The 21,915-nt window shown below is 33.7% G+C and overlaps 2 long non-coding RNA genes across 2 annotated transcripts in view; both read right to left on the reverse strand.

Moving 5' to 3' along the window:
• Positions 1 to 21,915, reverse strand: part of LOC141555180 (uncharacterized) — a 204,516-nt gene that overhangs the window by 81,946 nt on the left and 100,655 nt on the right. The gene's annotated exons all lie outside the window — the stretch shown is intronic.
• Positions 16,190 to 19,030, reverse strand: LOC141553316 (uncharacterized). Its single transcript, XR_012485393.1, has 2 exons — positions 18,233 to 19,030; positions 16,190 to 18,095 (listed from the first exon to the last, which is right to left on the reverse strand). It is a non-coding gene; the product is annotated as an uncharacterized LOC141553316 (long non-coding RNA).

Raw genomic sequence — 21,915 nt, forward strand, 5'->3', positions numbered from 1 at the left:
CCTTGATAGTATGTCTTCCCATACGCTTACTCCTATCTTCCTCAGTCCACCTGTACTTTCAGGTTCCATCACTAGTGTTTGGAATTGTCTTGGTTTACTGTGTTGTTCAGAGTAGCCAAGTTTTAAAAATTTGATCATCATTACAATATTGATGTTACGATATGCGATTATCTCTCTGTTCTTCTTGCTTCACTTTGTATCAGTTCATATGAGTCTTATAATGTTTTCTGAAACACTCTTTCCCCTTGCATGTTTCCCATGGCACAGTGACATTTCACTTCAGTAAAATGCTACATCTTGTTTGGCCATCCAGATTGATGAGCATCCTTTTGATTTCTGGTTCTTTGCCATCACAGAAGGTATGTAGATAGCATGTGTACATGTTGGATCCTTTCTTTTTTAGTCTCTTTAGGCAAAGAATAGCAAATTAAAACAACTCTAAGGTATTATCTTACACCTATTGGATTGACTAAGATGACAGGAAAGGTAATGATAAATGTTGGAGGGAATGTGGGAAAACTGGAACACTAATATATTTTTTCTCCAGTTTTATGTTAAAACAATTGTTAAAATTTATATTTTTTTAAGATTTGTAAAACAATTTCTTTTTTATTTAGCATTTTATTTTCCCCAAGTTACATGTAAAAACAATTCTTAACATTTGTTTTTAAAACTCTTGAGTTCCAGATTCTTTCCCTTCCTTCCTCCCCTGCCTCCTGCAACACAAAGAATGTAAGCAATTCAACATACATGTGTAGTCATGCAAAACATTTCCACAATAGTCATGTTGTGAAAGAAAATAAAGACCAAAAAAGCCTCCAGAAAAAAAGTAAAAAAAAAAGTATGCTTCAATCTCTATTTAGACACCATTAATTCTTTCTCTTTGTATAGATAGCATCTTCATTGTATGTCTTTTAGAAATATCTTGGATCATTGTATTTCTGAAAATAGTTATGTCATTCACAGCTGGTCACCTTTAAATATTGCTATTACACTGTACATAATACATTTCACTTTGCATCATCTCATGAAGTCTTGCCGGGTTTTTCCTGAGAGCATCCTGCTCGTCATTACTTATAGCATAACAGCATTCATCATCATCACATACCAGCCATTCCCCAATTGATGGGCATTATGTCAATTTCCAATTCTTTGTCCCCAGAAAAGAGCTCCTATAAATATTTTTATACATAAAAGAGCTTTTCTTTTTTTTTTTTTGCTTTTTATTTCTTTTGGGATACAAACCTACTAATGATATTACTGGGTCAAAGGGTATGCATGGTTTTATAGCTCTTTGGACACAGTTCCAAATTATTTTGCAGAATGGTTGAATCAGTTCATCACTCCACTAACAGTGCATTAATGTCTCATTTTTCCTACATCCCTTCCAACCTGTGTCATTTTCCTTTTATTTCCTATTACTTAATATAATAGGTATGAGGTAGTACTTCTGTTTTAATTTGTATTACTTCAGTCAATAGTGAGGTAGAACTTTTTAAAATATGGTTATAGATAGATATGATTAATTCATCTGAAAGGTATTTATATCTTTTGATCACCTATCAATTGGGGAATGGCTCTTATTTTTATGAATTTGGCTCAGTTCTCTATTTGAGAATGAGGTCTTTATCAGAGAAATTTCCTTCATTTTTTTCATTTTGTTAACTATTTCTCCTGTTTTTCTATTTTCTCTTTCCTTTCATCCTGTCCCTTTTCAAAAGTATTTTAATTTTAACTATCCCTTTCCCAATCTGTTCTTCCTTCTATTCACTCCCTTCTTCTCTTATCCCTTCCCATCCCACTTTCCTATACTGAAAGACAAATTTCTATATGCAATTGAGTGTGCATGTTATTCCCTCTTTGAGCCAATTTTGATGAGTAAGTTCACTCAGTCTCATTTACCTTTCTCCCTTACCATTGTAGAAGCTTTTTCTTGCTTCCTTCTTGTGTGATAATTAATCCCTTTTTTTCTTACCCTTTCCTTTTCTCCCAGTACATTCCTCTTTTACCACTTAATTTTATCTTTTAGGTATTATCCCTTCAAATTCAACTCTTATGTACATTTTGTTTAGATAGACTACTTCTAACTTGCCCTAATAATGAAAAAGTTCTTATAAGTATTTTTCCATGTAGGAATGTCAATTGTTTAACATTATTAAATCCCTTATGATTTCCCTTTCCTGTTTACCTTGTTGTACTTTTCTAGTGTTTTGTATTCAAAAGTCAAATCTTCTATTCAACTTCAGTCTTTTGAACAAGAATGTTTGAAAAGGGAGGCAAAGCCAAGATGGCAGAGTGAAGGTAGGGACTGACCAGATCTCTCTTCCAAACCCCTTGAAATAACATTAATGAATGACTAAATAAATTTTAGAGTGTTAGAACCCACAAAAAGATGGAATAGAGCAATTCTCCAGCTGAATATGGCTTGGAAGGTCAGTGGGAGGGGTCTGCAGTGCAAATGCTGTGAAGGTTCTGCCAGTGCAGCAGTCTGGACTCCATCAAGCTAGGAGTAAGTCTTGGGATATCTGAATCAGTGACAGCTTCATGATCTCCAGGTACCTCAGTCCACGGGTACCAATGGCAACTTGGAAGGTCACTAAGAAAGATTAATCATACTAGGGTATGGGGGAGCCCCAGCAAACCAGAAATGGGCTTTGGGAGCCACTGAATCAATAGCAGCAGCAGCAGCAGCAGCAGCAGCAGCAGCAGCAGCAGCAACAGCAGCAGCAGCAGCACAGTGGCAACAACAAAGACAGCAACAACAGTAGCTTCCTAAGATCTCAGTCCACAGGTAGGACTTCTGAACATCTGGCCAAAGGGAGATTGCAGGGCTCTCTTTTTTAGCATTGAGGCAGAACTTTCTTGCTTTTTCCATACTCAGATTCAGGTAAAAGTGCTGGCTCACAGTACAAGTCCCTAGAAAGTTCTCTGAATACAGCTGCACAAAACTACTGAAGATTAGCACATCTTATCTTCTACCATGGAAACAGTCCTATTTTAACAAAGAACGAAAAGTCAAGTAATAGGCTGGAAAAATGAGCAAACAACAGAAAAATATTCTGACCAGAGAAAGTTACTATGGTGACAAGGAAGATCAAAATACACAGAGGCTAATAACAAAGTCAAAGATCTACATCCAAAAGCTCTAATAAAAATAAGAATTTGCCATTCCCCAATTGATAAGTGATCAAAAGATATGAACACTTTTCAGATGAATTAATCATATCTATAGCCATATTTTTAAAAATGTTCTAACTCACTATTGATTGTAGTAATACAAATTAAAAGTTTTGAATAAAAATAAGGTGATGGCAGAGCTCAAAAAGAATTTCGAAAATCAAGTAAGAGAGATAAAGGATAAAACGAGAAGAGTAATGAGAATGAAACAAAAGGAAACACAAAAAGCTAATGAAGAAAAAAAAAAGCAAACTTCGCTACATGGGAAAGCGATGCAAAAGCTCAGAGGAAAAAAAAGCCCTTGAAAATTAGAATTTAGCAGATGGAAGACAATAACTTTGTGAGAAATCAAGAAACAATAATGCAAAACAAAAAAATTACAAAACAATGTAGAAATATCTCATTGGAAAAACAACTGACGTGGAAATAATTTTAAAATTATTAGTCTATTTGAAAGCCACAATCAAAAGAATTGCCCAGACCTCATCTTTCAAGAAATTATTAGGAAAAACTGATATTCTAGACCACAGAGGGTAAAACAGAAATCAAAAGAATCTACCTATTGCCTCCTTAAAGAGAGCCCAAGATAAAAACTTCCAGGAATATTATAGCCAAATTCTGGGATTCCTAGATCAAGGACAAACTATTATAAGCATCTAGGGAAAAAAAACAAATTCAATTACACTGGAGCCACAGTCAGGATAACACAAGATTTATTAGTTCTACATTTAAGGATCAGAAGTGTTGGAATTGTATTCTGAAGAGCAGTGGAGCTAGGATTGCAACCAAGAACCACCTACCCAGCAAAGCATATAATTCCTCAGGAAAAAAAGAGAATATTCAATAAAATAGAGAACTTTCAAGCATTCATGATGAAAAGACTAAAGCTGAATAAAAAAAATTGATCTTCAAATTTCAGGAGAAGAATAAGGTGGTAATCAAAAAAGGATAATCATTAGGGACTTAATAAAGTTTATCTGTTTACATTCCTACCTGGAAGGATAATACTTATGACTCATAAAAACTTTCTTGTTATTATGGCAGTTAGAATAAGTATATATTGATAGAGGGCACAGGTATAAGTTTAATATAAAGGGATGATACCTAAAAATTAAAACTAAAGGATGAGAGAGGAATGTACTGGGAGAAAGGGAAAGGGAGAGGTGGAATGGTATAAATTATCTGCCATAAAAGAAACAATGCAAAGTTTTTACAGTGGAGGGAAAGAGGGAGAGGGAAAGGTGAGTGATTGAACCTTACTCTTATCAGAATTGGATCAAAAAGGAAATAATATATACACTCAATATGGATATAGAAATCTATTTTATCTTGCAAGAAACTAGAAGGTGAAAGGGATATGAGTAGGGAAAAGGGGGATAGAAGAGAGGGCAAATTGTGGGAGGGGGTGATCATAAGCAAAACACTTTTGAGAAGGGACAGGGTGAAAGAAGAGAGAGAATTAATGAGGTAGGGTCGATAGACAGCAATAGTAACTGTGAAAAAAATTATGAATTTTCTCTGATAGGGCCTCATTTCTCAATTATAGAGAACTGAGTCAAATTTATAAAAAATAAGGGCCATTCCCCAAAAAGATAACTGATCAAAAGATATCCCTAAAAGGCTATAAAATCAGGCATATCATTTAACCTAACAATACTAATAGGCATGAATCACAAAAGAAATTTTAAAAAGGAAAAAGACCTTTATATGCAAAATATTTATAGCAGTTCTTTTTTTAGGGCAAAGAATTAGAAATTAAAGAGATGCCTATCAATTGGGGAGTGGCCAAATAAATTGTAGAGTGTGATTATGATGGAATACTATGGTTCTACAAGAAGTAATGAAGAGGATGCTCTCGGAATAATATGGAAATTGCTCCATGAGCACAAGGCAAAGTGAAATGTACTATGTACAATGTAATATCAACATTTTCAGATGATCAACTATGAATGACTTGAATATTCTCAGTAATACAATGATCCAAGACTACTCTAAAGGACTTATGTCGAAAAATGCTATCCATATCAAGGAAAAGAACTGATTATGTCCAAATATGGACTGAATCATACTTCATAGCATTTTTGAAAGTTTTTTTGGAGGGAGGGGAGTCTATATTTCCTTTTGCAATATGTCTTTTATGGAAATGTTTTACATAAAACTTCACATGTGCCTTCTCAATGGGAATTGGGGAGGAAAGGGAGAAAATTTGGAACTCAAAGTTTTAAAAACAAATGTAAAAATTTTTTACATGTAACTGGGGAAAATAAAAATATTGAAATAAAAAGAATGATTGAAAGTCATTTATTTAATTGAATATCCTTTTTTCACCCAGAAGAATTATACTCAATTTGACTGAGTAGATGACTCTTGGTTATAATTTTAGCTCCTTTGACTTCTGGAATATCATATTACCTTAGTCTTGTTTTCCTCTGAATGTGGCTCCACGATACTTAAATTATTTCTTTCCAGCTGCTTATAATATTCTCTCCTTGACCTGGGTGTTCTGGAATTTGGTTATAATATTCCTGGGAGTTTTCATTTTGGGAATCTCTTTCAGGAGATGATTAGTGGATTTTTTCAATTTCTATTTTATCCTATAGTGTAGCGAGCTGTCGTCTCCAGAAGCTGCTGGATCGCTCTCTGGGAAGAGATCTGTTGTGTCTGCTCAAATCTTTCAGACAGATTCTTCTTCCTGTAACGAACCGTTGTCTCCAGTAGTTGCTGTTAACTCTTGTCCAAAGAAGTGACTTCCCTTCCTGCAGAGAGCTGCGTCAAGCAAGATGTAATGCAGAGTCTTCTTCTATCTCTGGGTGTCCTCTCTTTTATTCTCCCAGAGAATGGGCGTGGGATAATAAGGGCTTCTGGAAGAACCACTTCAGCCAATGAGCTTGCTCCTTCTATCAAGTCAACCTGAGTTCTCACCTTGTAATTGTCCAACCTGAATTCTCACCTTGTCACTATCCAGACAACCTGAGTTCTCAGAGATTGAGGCAGTTCCTTGAAAATTTCTTGAAAGATAAAAGTGTTGAGGCTTTTTATTTTATGACTTTCAGGCAGTCCAATAATTTTTAAATTATCTCTCTTGATTCTATTTTCTATATTAGTTGTTCTTGCCATGAGATTTTCACATTGTCTTCTTTTTTTTTCATTCTTTTGGTTTTGTTTTATTGTTTCTTGATTTCTCATAAAGTCATTACCTTTGCTCAATTCTAAATTTTAATTAGAGTTTTTTTTTAACCTCTCTTTCCATTTATCCAATTCTTCTTTTGAAGAGTTGTTTTCTTCACTAATTTTTTTCCATTTGGTCAATTCTATTTTTTGAGAAGTTTTTTTTTTTCTTTCTTTCTTTCTTTCTTTCTTTCTTTCTTTCTTTCTTTCTTTCTTTCTTTCTTTCTTTCTTTCTTTCTTTCTTTCTTTCTTTCTTTCTTTCTTTCTTTTTTTTTTTTCCCAGTTTTTGTGCTTCTCTTTCCATTTGGCCAGTTCTGCTTTTGAAGGTATTCTTCTCTTCACTGCCTTTTGTAATGACTTTACTATTTGGCCTAGTATAGAGAACCATAGATAGTGGGGGAACTCTGGATGCTTCAGCTTAGAGGGAACCTGCTGACAATGTCTGGTTTGGCTCCCCATCTCCCCTTGGGGTGTCTCACACTTCCTGAGAAGTCAAGGGGGCGTGACCATCTGTGTTCTACTTGAAGCAAAGGATACTTATAGGAAAGAGGAATTTACCTATCAATAGCAAGGTGCTTATAGTTAGCACTTGCATAGTGTGTTATGGTAATGTGATGATAATGGTACTATAGTTAGCACATGCTCTGTGTGCTGTAGTGATATAATTGTACTAAGGTATTTAGGGGCTGAGAGGACTTGAAATAAACAGACTCCATTTTTGACCATCCTCATGGGTCTCTGCTTCATCACTCCTCCACTAAGACCAAGGACTTGGGCTGGTCCCCGAGATCCTCCAAAGAGCTAGTCCAAACAGTATATTTTGGCACCCCAACTTGGGGGCTCTAGAAAGCACACCATAGCCTAGTCTGTTTTTGAAGGTGTTACTTTTTTCAGTATTTTCTGTGTCCCTTTTATAAAACTGTTGACTTGTTTTTCATAGTTTTCTTGAATCACTCTTACTTCTCTGCCAAAATTTTCCCCTATCTCTCATACTTAATTTTCAAAATCCTTGTTGAGATCTTCCATGGCCTGAGACCAATTCAAATTTTTTTCTTGGAGCCTTTGGATATAAGAACTTTGACTTCTTCTGAGTATTTTCATCTTCCTGGTCACTACAAAAACTTACTGTGGTCAGAATCTTTTTCTTGTTTGCTCATTTTCCAACGCTATAACTTGACTTTTAACTCTCTGTTAAAGCAGAAAGTGAAAAGAAGAAAGTGTCCCAAGGTTCAGGGGTCTTATGCAGCTATTTTCAGAGATACTTCTATGGACCTGTAAGTTTTCAGTTCTTCCAAGATGGGATGATCTAAGAAGAAGTGTATTTACTCTCCACTGGCCTGTGTTCTGATCTGTGAGCAAACCACAAGCACTCTTTTCTGCCCTGGAACTTTGAGGAAGGAGCAGGCTCCACTGTGGCCTCAAGATCTGGTATGCCTAGTATGTCTCCTTGTCCTGGGAATGCTACCCAGGACTGGGATCAAGATGTGGGCAAAGCAAACCGAATCCTGCCCCAGTGCTAGTAGAGACTCCCTGTATCTCCTTCTGACCAGTTAGTTGTTCAACCTTCTTACCTGAGAGCTTCAGAAGCAGCAGCTGCTGCTGATTCAGTGGCTCCCCAAATCCACCCTTGGTTTAGGTTTTCTAGGACCAACCAGGGACCAGTGCTGTGCTGAACAATGCTCCACTCTCACCTGGTGCAACAGACCTTTTCTCCAACTTTCTAAGTTGTCCTAGACTGGGAAATTGTTTTGTTCTATATTTTTATGGGTTTGGCTGCTCTAGAATCTGTTTACAATCATTTTCTAAAGGTATTCAGAATAGTTTGAGGAGAATTTGGGTGAGTCCTTTCCTTTACTTGCCATCCTGGCTCCACCTCTGTAACTATTAAGTAGGCTATTATTTTTTAATGCCTTTCAGATAGCCCAGTAATTCTTTTTATTTTTATTTTTTATTTCTTTTATTTATTATAGCTTTTCATTTACAAGTTATATGCATAGGTAATTTTCCATCACTGACAATTCCCAAAGCTTTTGTTCCAATTTTTCCCCTCCTTCCTCCCACCCCCTTCCCCAGATGGCAGGTTGACCAATACATGTTAAATATGTTAAAATATAAATTAAATACAGTATATTTATACATGTCCAAACAGTTTTGCTGTTCAAAAAGAATCGGACTTCGAAATAGTGTACAATTAGAATATACAATAGAAGATTTTGATTACATCAATTTAAAAAGCTTTTGTACAAACAAAACTAATGCAAACAAGATTAGAAGGGAAGTAACAAATTGGGAAAATATTTTTACAATTAAAGGTTCTGATAAAGGCCTAATTTCCAAAATATATAGAGAACTGACTCTAATTTATAAGAAATCAAACCATTCTTCAATTGATAAATGGTCAAAGGATATGAACAGACAATTTTCAGATGATGAAATTGAAACTATATCCACTCATATGAAAGAATGTTCCAAATCACTATTGATCAGAGAAATGCAAATTAAGACAACTCTGAGATACCACTACACACCTGTAAGATTGGCTAAGATGACAGGAAAAAATAATGATGAATGTTGGAGGGGATGTGGGAAAACCAGGACACTGATGCATTGTTGGTGGAGTTGTGAAAGAATCCAACCACTCTGAAGAGCAATTTGGAACTATGCCCAAAAACTTATCAAACTGTGCATACCCTTTGACCCAGCAGTGCTACTACTGGGCTTATATCCCAAAGAAATACTAAAGAAGGGAAAGGGACCTGTATGTGCCAAAATGTTTGTAGCAGCCCTTTTTGTAGTGGCTAGAAACTGGAAAATGAATGGATGTCCATCAATTGGAGAATGATTGGATAAATTATGGTATATGAACATTATGGAATATTATTGCTCTGTAAGAAATGAACAGCAGGATGAATACAGAGAGGATTGGAGAAACTTACATGAACTGATGCTGAGTAAAATGAGCAGAACCAGAAGATCATTATATACTTCAACAACAAAAATATATAAAGATATATTCTGATGGAAGTGGATATCTTCAACATAAAGAAGATCCAACTCACTTCCAGTTGATCAATGATGGACAGAAACAACTACACCCAGAGAAGGAACACTGGGAAGTGAATGTAAATTGTTAGCACTCCTCTGTTTCTAACCAGGTTACTTATACCTTCGGAATCCAATTCTTATCGCGCAACAAGAAAATGGGATTTACACACATATATTGTATCCAGATTATACTATAACACATTTAATATGTATGGGATTGCTTGTCATCTAGGGGAGGGAGTAGAGGAAGGGAAGGGAAAATTTGGAAAAATGAATACAAGGGATAATGTAAAAAAAATTACTCATGCATATGTACTGTAAAAAAATTATAATTATAAAATTAATTTAAAAATAGAGGGATTGGGAATTCCATGTAGTGGTTCATAATCATCTCCCAGAGTTTTTTCTCTGAGTGTAGATAGTTCAGTTCATTACTGCTGTATTGGAGCTGATTTGATTCATCTCATTGTTGAAAATGGCCACATCCATCAGAATTGATTATCATAGAGTATTGTTGTTGAAGTATATAATGATCTCCTTGTCCTGCTCATGTCACTCAGCATCAGTTCATATAAGTCTCTCCAGGCCTGTTGGTCATTTCTTACAGAACAATAATATTCCATAATATTCATATACCACAATTTATTCAGCCATTCTCCAATTGATGGGCATCCCCTCAGTTTCCAGTTTCTGGCCACCACAAAGAGGGCTGCCACAAACATTCTTGCACATACAGGTCCCTTTCCCTTCTTTAAGATCTCTTTGGGCTATAAGCCCAATAGTAGCACTGCTGGATCAAAGGGTATGCACAGTTTGATAACTTTTTGAGCATAGTTCCAAATTGCTCTCCAGAATGGTTGGATTCTTTCACAACTCCACCAACAATGCATCAGTGTCCCTGTTTTCCCACATCCCCTCCAACATTGAGCATTATCTTTCCCTGTCATTCTGGCCAATCTGACAGGTGTGTAGTGGTATCTCAGAGTTGTCTTAATTTGCAATTCTCTGATTAATAATGACTTGGAACATCTTTTCATATGGCTAGAAATAGTTTCAATTTCTTCGTCTGAGAATTGTCTGTTCATATCCTTTGACCATGTATCAATTGGAGAATAACCTAGTAATTCTTAAATTATTTCTTCTCTATCTATTGCCCAGATCAGTTGTTTTTTTCCTATATTTCACTTTTTTCAGATTTTTAAATTTTATTTTATAATGTCTTCTAATCAAATTGAGTCATTAGCTTCAACTTGGTCAATTCTAATTTTCAAGGAGTTATTTTCTCTAGTAAGGTTTTATACTTCTTTTATTAACCTGTTAATTATCTTTTTATAAAGCTCTCATTTACCTTCCAATTTTTCCTCTACATGTTTCTGGTTTTTAAAAATGTTTTCATTTATCTTAAATACAAGAAAAAAGAACATTTCTATGTACACAGCACAAGATAAAAAAGGATTCAATATAAAAGAACTTCCATTTCAGTTTATCTTTTAGAAAGATGATGTAATAAATACACTTTTGTTTTCTAAGTTACTGTACTTTCTATAATTTGTTCTCATTTCTTTTGTTCTCTCTTCTCCCCTCACCCTAAAGAAGAGTACCATTAGATACTAATATGCATAACATGTAAAACAATATTATACAAATTTTTATTAGTTTTTTTTCTCTGGATATGAATAGCATCTTCCTTCAGATGCCCTTTGTAAATTTACTTGAGTATTTATAAAAATTCATAATGACTTCATCAAAGTTTTTCTTAGAACAATATTGTTGTCACTATATATAACATTCTCTTGGTTCTGCTTATTTCATTTTTCATTATTTCACATTAAGTCTTTTCATGTTTTTCTAAAAGTAACCAGCTCATCATTTTTATAGCACAGTAGTATTCTATCACAATCATGTTGCATAATTTGTTTTAGCCACTTTCTATGATGGGAATCCCTACAATTTCTAGTTCTTTACCATCACAAAAAAGCTGCTAGAAATACTTTAGAATATAAAGCTCTTTTCCTTTTTCCTAATCACCTTGGGTAACAGAATGAATACTGACATTTCTGGGTCAAAAAGATGTACATGGTTTTATAACTTTGAGGGTATAATTTAAAAATTTACTCCTGGTTATTATTCCTTTAAAGATTTATGTGCTGGGATAAAGGTGGCAATTGGCTTTAGTCCCCTAGTTTTAGAGCTGCATAGCTATATTCTGGGAACTTATTCTGTGCTCAGTACTAAGCTGGGGTCCAATTTAGTTGTGACCTCTCCTCTCTACCTTGGATGTATGGCCTGAAATGAGCAACAGAGTTATTGAATGACACTTGTTCCTACACACAGCATTAAATGTGGAATGACTGAGGTTTCATTCTACTCCTGTGCTTTCTGCCATGATGCTCTGTCATAGCTCCTTTTCTCTCATTAGGCACTGGAATGTTTTTCCTGGTGTCTAGAGCCACCTCATGCTTCTGGCCAGCCCATCTATCAGTATTAGCAGAACCTTATCTTTGCCAGAGCCACCCTGGTCTAGGAAAACTGACTCAGTATGATTTTTTCTTGGTTTTCTAAATGATAATTCTATTTGGTGTTTTTTCTAGTTTGTTGGGGAGGAAGTATGCTAGGTAAACTAGACAAAAATTCTTATGCCATCTTGGCTCTGGTCCTCTCATTCATGCCTTTTCAACTTATTTAATTCTTACAAATGTCCTACCACATATCATCCACAGGAAAAAGATGTCACCCAGAACTCTAAAGTATTCTAGAACTCTCCAATTCTCTAAGAATTCTTTAAGTAACTAAAAATGTACAACTCTGTTTTAATTCCAAAAGGCAAATTCTGGGAAGACTGAAAATTAACTGGGCCCACTCATTATAGTTTGCCTGGTTTTCTCTAATACCTTAGAGAGTTTATCTATTGGACAACTAAAAAAAATTAAAAAGAAAAAAAAATCCTCAAGGAAGCTAACTGCATTTTTCTTCTGCCTTCCTCAAAAATTATAAACAAAATGTGTTTGATTCACTAATATTAAGACTTGAAGAGGAAGAATCTTTGCATTTTTAAATATAATGTCTAGATAAAATGCAAATACTGGTCACTTCTGCTTCTCATTTTGCAGCACAAAAATTTGCTACTTTGTGGAATACAGATATATCAGTTTACATTTGATTCCTTTGGCACTATTTAGACGGAAAGCAGAAATGCAGCCATGCCTTATACTGTTGTTTTAACAATTAAAGAATTTTGTTTCACATGCAGTTTAGCTATGACTGAGCTAGAAAATATGTGGAACAGATACATGGAAACATGGATTGTTAAAATTTTGCCATAAATCCCCTATATGGCTAGGTCTAAAAATAACATTAAAAATAAAGCAACATCCCATGCATATAAACTTTCTCCTTTTAGTTAAGGGGATTGCTTTCAATAATTTGACAGTCTTAAAGAATACATCATATAAGAAGTAGCTATGATTTACTAATTTTATGAGCTACTTTATAAGTATCCTTTTTGTGTGCAAACTCATGGGGAAAAGATTTTAACAAAAGACTTTCTGGATTTGGGAACAAAGAAAGAGGAATCAAAAAGGGTAGAAAAATAGCTAAAATTTCCTTGGGATAAAAGAGGTTTGTGTCTGCTTTCTAAAATTTATAAATGGAAATCTGAATTTAATAGTTTTGGAATGAATACTTCTTATACTAGCTTCATAATAAAACATGATTTTTTAAAAATGGAATTGGTTCTCTTTTCTGCAAAGCAATCTGATAGCCTTAATCTCATCTTCTAAAATGACTTTAAATGCAACCAGATTGATCGTTCATGAAATCTCAGCTCTATGAAGATGGCCTGAGTAAAGTTACAAGGGACCAAATATTAAAGTAATTTCACTAAATTCAAAATGTTTCTTTCAATGCTGTCCCTCTTGCCTATGATTCTTTTTTTAAAATAATAGCTTTTTATATTCAAAATATATGCAAAGATAGTTTTCAACATTCACCCTTGCAAAGCCTTGTGTTCCGAATTTTTCTCCCACCTCTTTCTTCCCACCTCTTCCCTTACATAGCAAGTAATCCAATATATGTTAAACATTTGCAATTCTTCTATACATATTTCCACATTTATCATGCTGCACAAGAAAAATCTGATTAAAAAGGGAAAAAATGAGAAAGAAAAAAACCACAAGCAAACAAAAATACTATGTTCCCCACAATCCTCTCTCTGGATGCCGATGGCTTTCTCCATCCTAAGTCTATTGGAACTGGACTGAATAGCCTCATTGTTGAAAAGAGTCAAGTCTATCACAGTTGATCATCACATAATCTTGTTATTGATATGTATAATGTAATCCTGGTTCTAATTACTTCACTTAGCATCAGTTTATGTAAGTCTCTCCAGGCCTCTCTGAAATTATCCTGCTGATTGCTTCTTATAGAACAATAATATTCCATAACATTCATATATCATAACATATTCAGTCATTCTCCAACTGATGGGTGTCCATTCACTCTCCAGTTCCTTGCCACTTCAAAAAGGGTTGCTACAAACACTTTTGCACAAGTGGGTTTTTTTCCCTTTTTTAATGATCTCTTTGAGATACAGATCCAGCAGAGACACTTCTGGATCAAAGGATATGCACAGTTTGATAGCCCTTTGGGCACAGTTTTAAATTGCTCTCCAGAATGGTTAGATCAATTCACAACTCCACCAATAATGTACTAGTGTCCCAGTTTTCCCACATCCCCTATTTATCATTGCCTTTTCTTGTCATCTTAATCAATCTGAAGGATGTGTTGTGGTACCTCAGAGTGTCTTAGTTTGCATTGCTCTGATCAACAGTGACTTAGAGAATTTTTTCATATGACTAGAAATGATTTTTATTTCTTTGTTTGAAAATTATCTGGTCATATTCTTTGACCATTTATCAATTAGAGAATTTGAGTGAATTCTCTGTATGCTTTAGAAATGAAGTCTTAATCAGAATGCTAGTTTGTAAAATGTTTTCCCCAGTTTTCTGCTTCCCTTCTAATATTGTCTGCCTTGGTTTTGTTTGTACAAAAACTTTTAAATAAAATCAAAATTATCCATTTTTGCATTTCATTATGTACTCTACTTTTTTGGCTCTAAATTCTTTCCCTCTCTACAGATCTAAAAGATATTGCTTATAGTGTTACCTAAATCATGAATCCATTTGATTTTATCTTGGTATAGGATGTTAGGTGTCAATGCCAAGTTCCTGCCATAGTATTTTCTAATTTTTCCATCAATTTTTGTCAAATAGTGAGTTCTTACCTCAGAAGGTGGAGTCTGGGGGTTTATCAAACACTAGATTACTATAGTCATTGACTATTGTGTCTTGTGAGCCTAACCTTTTCCATTGATTCACCATTCTATTTCTTAGCCATTACCAAATGGTTTTGATGACCGCGGCTTTATAAATAATTTTAGCTCTGGTACAGCAAGGCCATCTTCATTTGCATTTTTTTCATTAATTCCCTTAAAATTCTTGACTTTTTGTTCTTCCAGATGAACTTTTTGTTTTTTTCTAGCTCTGTAAATTTATTTCTTGGCAATTTAATTGGTATGGCACTAAATAAGTAGATTAACTTAGGTAGAATTGTCATTTTTATTATATTAGCTCATCCTACACATGCCTACTTGATATTCTTCCAATTGTTTAGATCTAATTTTATTTATATGGAAGTGTTTTGTAATCATATTCATTCTCTAATTCTCTAATGTGCTTTAAAAACTTTCAATTACATTCTTTTTTAAATTATCATTGTTTTGTTATACTAGCCCTACTCCTTTCTCTCACTTCTCAATCCTATAGAAAAAGTATAAATAAAAATAAATTTTTGCATTTAACAAAACAAATTCTTACATTAGCTTTGTATATCTTATTTTGCATTTGGGATCAGTTATTTCTCTATCAGTAGGTGGGCAGCATGTTTCATCATCAGTCTTTTAGAATCATTATGGGTCACTTCTTACTCAAAGTTTTCATATTTTTTAAAGAATATTTTTATTGTTCTCTTGATTTTGCTTATTGTGCTTTGCATTGGATCCTACAAATCTTCCTTCAGTTTCTCTAAATTTCTCCTTTCATCATTTTTATGAGCACATATCTATCTTTTACCATTTGTTCAGCCAAATTCCCTATTGGAATTTAGGGTATCCCTAAATTTCCTGTTCATTACCAGAACATAAAGATCTACTAGAAATATTTCAGTACATACAAGTTCTTTTCTTTTTTTTATCTATTTATATAAACCTAGTTTTGATATTGTTAGTTTAGCCAATTGAGATCAGTTTCAAATTGCTTTATAGAATGACCTGATTAATATATAGCTTCACTAACATCAATATGTCTACCTTCCCACTGTCCCAACAATTGTCATCTTCCTTTTTTATTATTTTTGTCAATATGATATATGTGATGTGAAACCTCAATATTGATTTGATTCTCATTTTTATATCAGAGTGCTTTAGAACATTTTAAAAATAAAATAGCTTTGATTGATAGCTTGGACATGATTCATCCTTAGAACAATGCCCATTTTATCTTTGACCACTGGGACCATATCTATTGGAAATAACTCTTGTTCTTATAAAGTTGAACCAGTTAATTACTTTGTCAGAGTAATTTGCATTAAATATTTTTTCATTGCTACCTGTTAGCATTCTCATCTTAAGTACACTGATTTTTGTTAAAGGAAAAAATTAAATTTCATATAATCAAAACTATTCAGTTTATATTCTATCATATTTGGTCATGAGTTCTTTTCCTGTTAAAGGATTGGAAACATATTTTCTTCTTTCTTTAATTTGTTTATGATATTATCCTTTTTATTTATATTCTTTTTGTTATTATTTTTTATATGTATATCACTGAACAGGCAAATTAAATTAGACTACATCATCATTGTAATTACATTACTTTAAACATCCCATTAACAGTTAATACTTCTCCATTATTCAGGTCTGCATTTTATTCATTCATTCTAAATATTATTTTTCTAAATCTACTTACTTTCAATATGTTCTAAGAAGTCAATGTTTCCTTAAATTCTTCACAGTCATCATTTCTTAGGGTACAGTAATACTCTACATCATTTTCTTTGGTTTATTTTATCATTACCAAATAAATAGGCATCTCCTTTGTTTCTATTTTTTTTTGCTAGTACAAAGAGTACTACTGTATTAATGTTTTAATGTATGTTACTTTTCAATCTCTTTTCAAACTCCTTGGGGAATAAACCTACATTCTCTATTAAAGATATGGATATTTAAGACATTTTCTTAGAAAAATTCCAAAATACTTTTCAGAATGTTTGGACCTAATTCACAGATCTACCAACAGCGTATTAGTAGTTATCATTTTTTCCTTATAGCCTAAAATAGTGTCTCTTAAGAAACAACTGAGTAAAAGATAATATTTTTCTACTACCATAACTAATTCCATGTGTGTGTATGTGTGTATATATGCATATAATTACTATCCTTTGTATAACTAATCTGAATTTGGAATTCTAACTTTAAAATACCAATAGATCTGAATGAAAAATCATCATATGTAAAAGTCATTGCAGATATTGCTTCCTCATTCATATCAAAATTACAATAAATACTAATTTGATGCAATAGGAATATTGAGAGATATATTCACAATAAAAGATATTTTATGAAATTATCACTTTCACTGATGAGAGAAGGAAGAGTTAGTTATTTTTTTTCTTAGTGATGTATTATCAAAAGATCATGTTAATATAAATGTCAGACACGGGTTTTAAGGAAAAGTAAAAAAGATTTTACTGATGTTAACTTTTACCACTTATTACATATGTTAGCTCCATTTATAAGCAGTTATAAATAGTTTATTGTATATGTTGGATAAATACAATATGGGATGGAGGGGGGGATATTCTAGGGATAAAAAATACTATGTGGTGTAAAAGGCTGAAACTCTGAAAAGATGTACTTGAATCTGAGACTGCAGAGCATTAAAGGCTAATTACCTATTCGATGTGAGATAATGGTTCTATATACATATACTTAGATGAGGCTCTCCTCACCATTGGTGCTTGCTGAATGTGTGGTGGTGAGGATTGGTGGACTGAGAGAGATGTGGCAAGAGGAGAAGGAGAGAGACTTCAGGCTCCAGACTCCAGAGTCCAGGATCCATCTTGGATGAACCATGTGGCAGCTTGCTTGTCTCCTTCACTTCTCCTCCTAAAGACCAAGGACTTTGACTGATCCTGACTCAGACTGATCCTGAGGTTCTCTAGAGAGCTAGCATGGACATTATAAAGTGGAAGGTCAGAAATGTTTTGTCTACTGTAGACATGACATTAGTATTCTGAGGAAAAATAAAATGTATCTTAAGGGAGTACAATAGGATTTTTCAAACTTAAATATTGTCTTCATCATTTTTACCTAATGAGTAGAGTCTAAGCAGATTAGTTCTAGGCAATGTATTCTCCTATAGTCATTTTGCTATTAGAACTGAAAATTTTGTTGTACCTTTTTTCTTCTGTTCTGAAAATCAGCTAATGTCTTTTCTTGAGCCTTGGGGCAAAACATGAATATCTACTAACACAAGAACGTTCCTATATTGTAACACATCAAAAGGAGAAAATGTTAAATTTGTGGAGCTTATATTCAACAGACAATGGAAGAAATAATCCCAGATCACTATGAGAATATGACTCAATGGCTACAAATATCATTGCATACCAGAAATATGAAGAGGCAGAGATGGTTTTCTTTACCTGTTAGTTTTTCTCACAAGTTGAAAATAAATTGCAAGAATACTTAGTAGAATTAAAATTGTAATCATCATGCCTCAATTACTTCAATGTTCTCAGTGATATAGGCATTCCCTTCAATAATGCTGATTGTAACCTATTCATGCCTGACTACATGTTGTAATTCTTGCCTTCTTATAAGACAGGAGGCCTATTCAACATATCTTAGATGACATCCTTTACACCACTTCTTCAACAAAATTGTTTGTTTGTAAAAAAAAAAATACCCTCTTTAAGCTGCCACTTATCTTTCTATTGTGCTTTCAAAGACCAGTATCCCATGACTTGCAGCCCTATAAATGGAAGAATAAGATAGTGGACAGGGAAAGGAACTATGACTCTATTACTTTATTAAAATGAAGATCCTCCCTTTATCAATATAGAAAAACACATTCTCTGCAACTTGGAATTGCCTGTATGTTGGATAAACATTTATAGTCAAAAATAATGTTTCAGTGAGAAGGTTGGGGGCTTAAAAGAAATTTTTCACTTCCTAAAGGCAATCCCAAATCATTCTCTGTTAATCATCTTATTAATTCTGGGCCCAAATCACTGTCCATTTGTGATATTGATCCAAGATGTACATAAGTATTACTGTTATAAGTTGTCCACTCAATAGGGCATTGCAGTTTGGATGATAGGCATTCTTCATCCAGTTGATTTTAAAAATGTAAACAGGTAGGACAAAGATATTTTATTGATTAGGAAACTCCACAACATTCTACTGAGTGATGGAATAATCAAACATAAATTATTATTTTTAAAAATTTTTATTTTTATTATAACTTTTTATTTACAAGATATATGCATGGGTAATTTTTCAGCATTGATCCTTGCAAAACCCTCTTTTTCAACTTTTCCCCTCCTTCTCCCCACCTCCTCCCCTAGATGGCAGGCAGACCCATACATGTTAATATGTTAAAGTATACAAACATAAAGTATTTAAGCACAAACACCCAAAGCAGGGAGTTGGCAAACTATAGCCCATGGGTCAAATTTAGCTCACTGTCTGGTTTTGCATGGTTTATGAGCTAAATACTGCAGAGCTTTCTAGTCACTCAATCACTTTTTTTTTAGTTGTTCACACTTTTAAAACTAATTAAATTACAAAAGCTATCATCTAGACTATGATATAATATAGCACAATACAATGTATTGTAAATATAATGTAACACAATATTTTTATTTTAAAATGTAAAAAGCATTCTTAGCTCTTGGGACAAATAAAAAAGGTGATGGGCAAAAAAAAAACCCAGGAACCAGATTCTCTTTAAATTGCTTTACTGATCACTTATGTCTTCAAGAGTCACACAGTAAGTTTGGATAGAAAAATGTGTCGTCCCCTTTTTCTTCTCTCTGCACATCCTGTCTCCCTTCTTAACTTTCCTAGCAGAATATGATAAATCAAACCAAATATTAACATTAAAAAAACAGATTTAACATCTTCCTTCATTAGTTATAATTAACAGATATTTGAAGAGAATTAAATGGATGAAGCAAGGAATATAGTATGTATATAAAACTCACAAAAATAATCACTTATTAGATCATAGAAAAGTCTTAAATTTAAAAGAGACATACCTACTATAGTTTAACAGCATAATGAAATAAAATTGAATTAAATGACAGAAGCAACAGAAAAAAATATTAACCTATATGGAAATTGATTTTTTCTTAAAAGTCTACAATTAAATGACCTAAATGTAAACCTGAATGCCTTAGAAAAGGAAAACATATGAAAGAACTACTGTTAGAGAAACAATAAATGAAATAAAAAAACAAACCATTGATAAAGAAAATCAGGAGCATTTCAAAATGCCCTCAAAAGTTAGTAAAATATTATTAGCAAATTCAATTTATTTATAAAAAAGCATTTACATCAATGTTTATATCCCAGGCATCAGGTCAGATGTTGCAGATAAAATTTAGACAAGAAGAAATTGTGCTGATCTTCAAAGAACTTTTATTCTAATGTGAGAGAAAAAACATATACATAAACAAATAAAAATAAAATAGATACATAATAGCTATACTGATCAATGAGGAGTCATTCTCACAAGAGGCTCTGATTTGCTTGGTTTGTGCATCTTTTTCAGCAGCACAGAAGATTTGGGGAACTGATTTTTGGATGTGAGTAACTGAGTATTAATATGGTATAATGGCAATAAATTTAACATTGTTGTGAGCACAAGCAGAATCTGTTCTTTTTTGTGTTTATTCTTTATCTTAGGGAAATCATCAAGGGGTATACTTTGAATAAAATGAAGAAAAATAGAGGAAAACTTGGTTTACAAGTCCAGAGATTTTCATAGTGTAGATATTTCTTGATCTTTGACATCTTCGGAACAGATTAGAATATATTCCTTTGAGTTTTATTCTTGGTTTTCCACTTGGTTTTAAGTTGATCTTAAATCAATTAATCTCTTTATTTTAAAATAAGAAAGTCAGATTAGCATTCTCCTACATCAGAGTGCAGGGCCCAAGGTTATATCTATAATGTTCATGGTTCTGGGCAGCTAAGACCATGCTCCTTAAGAGATGGAGACCAACTTCCTGCTTTGGGTTTATGAGCCAGAGATGAATAATCAGCATTTTTAAAAAAACTGACTCAAAGTACTGTCCTTCCCTTTTCCTTCTTCACCTTGGCATAAGCATGTTTCAGCATTGTCTTCAGCGAAAAAAGACAAAAAGTAGATATTCATAAGTGTGTCTTCCAAAAATTCTACCATGGAAGGTGAGTGTTCAGGAAAAAGTGATTATGATGTTCAAAGAGATGTCATGATTGACATTCAGTGATGATACTATGAACTTAAACTAAGACAAGCAGAACAACTTAGAATCTGTCTTCAATTATTCAAGGATGTTATATAAAATCATGAAAGGAAATTTGTTCATCTAGGTGAAGATAGCTTTTTGCCCTAGCTCAAAAATCTAAACAAAGGGGTTCACTGGGGTTGCTTCCTTATCTGTTAATTACTATAAGGTATTATGAGGGCTCAGCAATGCTTGTTTAACATGGGAACACCTGAGATTCCTAATCCCATTCTTCTTTTCTTTCCATGACTCAGGATATTTTTGTTTCTTCTGTGCAAGTTATAAAAAGTAGAGTTAGGGCCAGGTTATAAAGAGTTAGGATTAGGTTTATAAAGGACTTTGAACACCAATTGGAAGATTCCATATTTGATTCTGGGTTAAAAAGGGAGTCATGGGAGTTTATTTGGTGGTGATGGTGACATACTCAGAATATTTAACTGTTCATTTCCCTTCACCTGTTCTCTTATATTTCTGTGTCTTTGGCTGGCTGGCACTCTCTCTCTCTTTCTATCAGATATTTATAATCAGGTTCTTATTCTGAGTAACAAAGCTACAAGCTCTCCTTTGGTCTAGGATTCTTGCTCTGGTTATACTACTGAGGTTTTTGACAGAGCCTGGAAGTTAGAAATGAATTTCTATTCTGTTTCTGGAGTCACAGTCCAAAAGCTGCAGTTAACTTCTGGTGTTTGTAGTTTAATACAAAGCCCAATGACCAGCCTCAACCTAGAATATAACTCCTAGGTACAGATCCTCTCCTTAGTCCACCTTGGAGTTATGATTCAGAACTGGAGAGTGAGCAACAGGAGATGCCACCTGTGTGCTTTCCTATCCCTTATACAAGGTTGAGATTGCTCAAGCTCTCTTCCTGGTCTATTGTACAGCTTTGTTCCTCTTTCTGTTAGAATGCTCTGCTCT

The sequence above is a fragment of the Sminthopsis crassicaudata genome, chromosome 2, assembly GCF_048593235.1.
Source record: "Sminthopsis crassicaudata isolate SCR6 chromosome 2, ASM4859323v1, whole genome shotgun sequence".
NCBI classification, from domain to species: domain Eukaryota; kingdom Metazoa; phylum Chordata; class Mammalia; order Dasyuromorphia; family Dasyuridae; genus Sminthopsis; species Sminthopsis crassicaudata.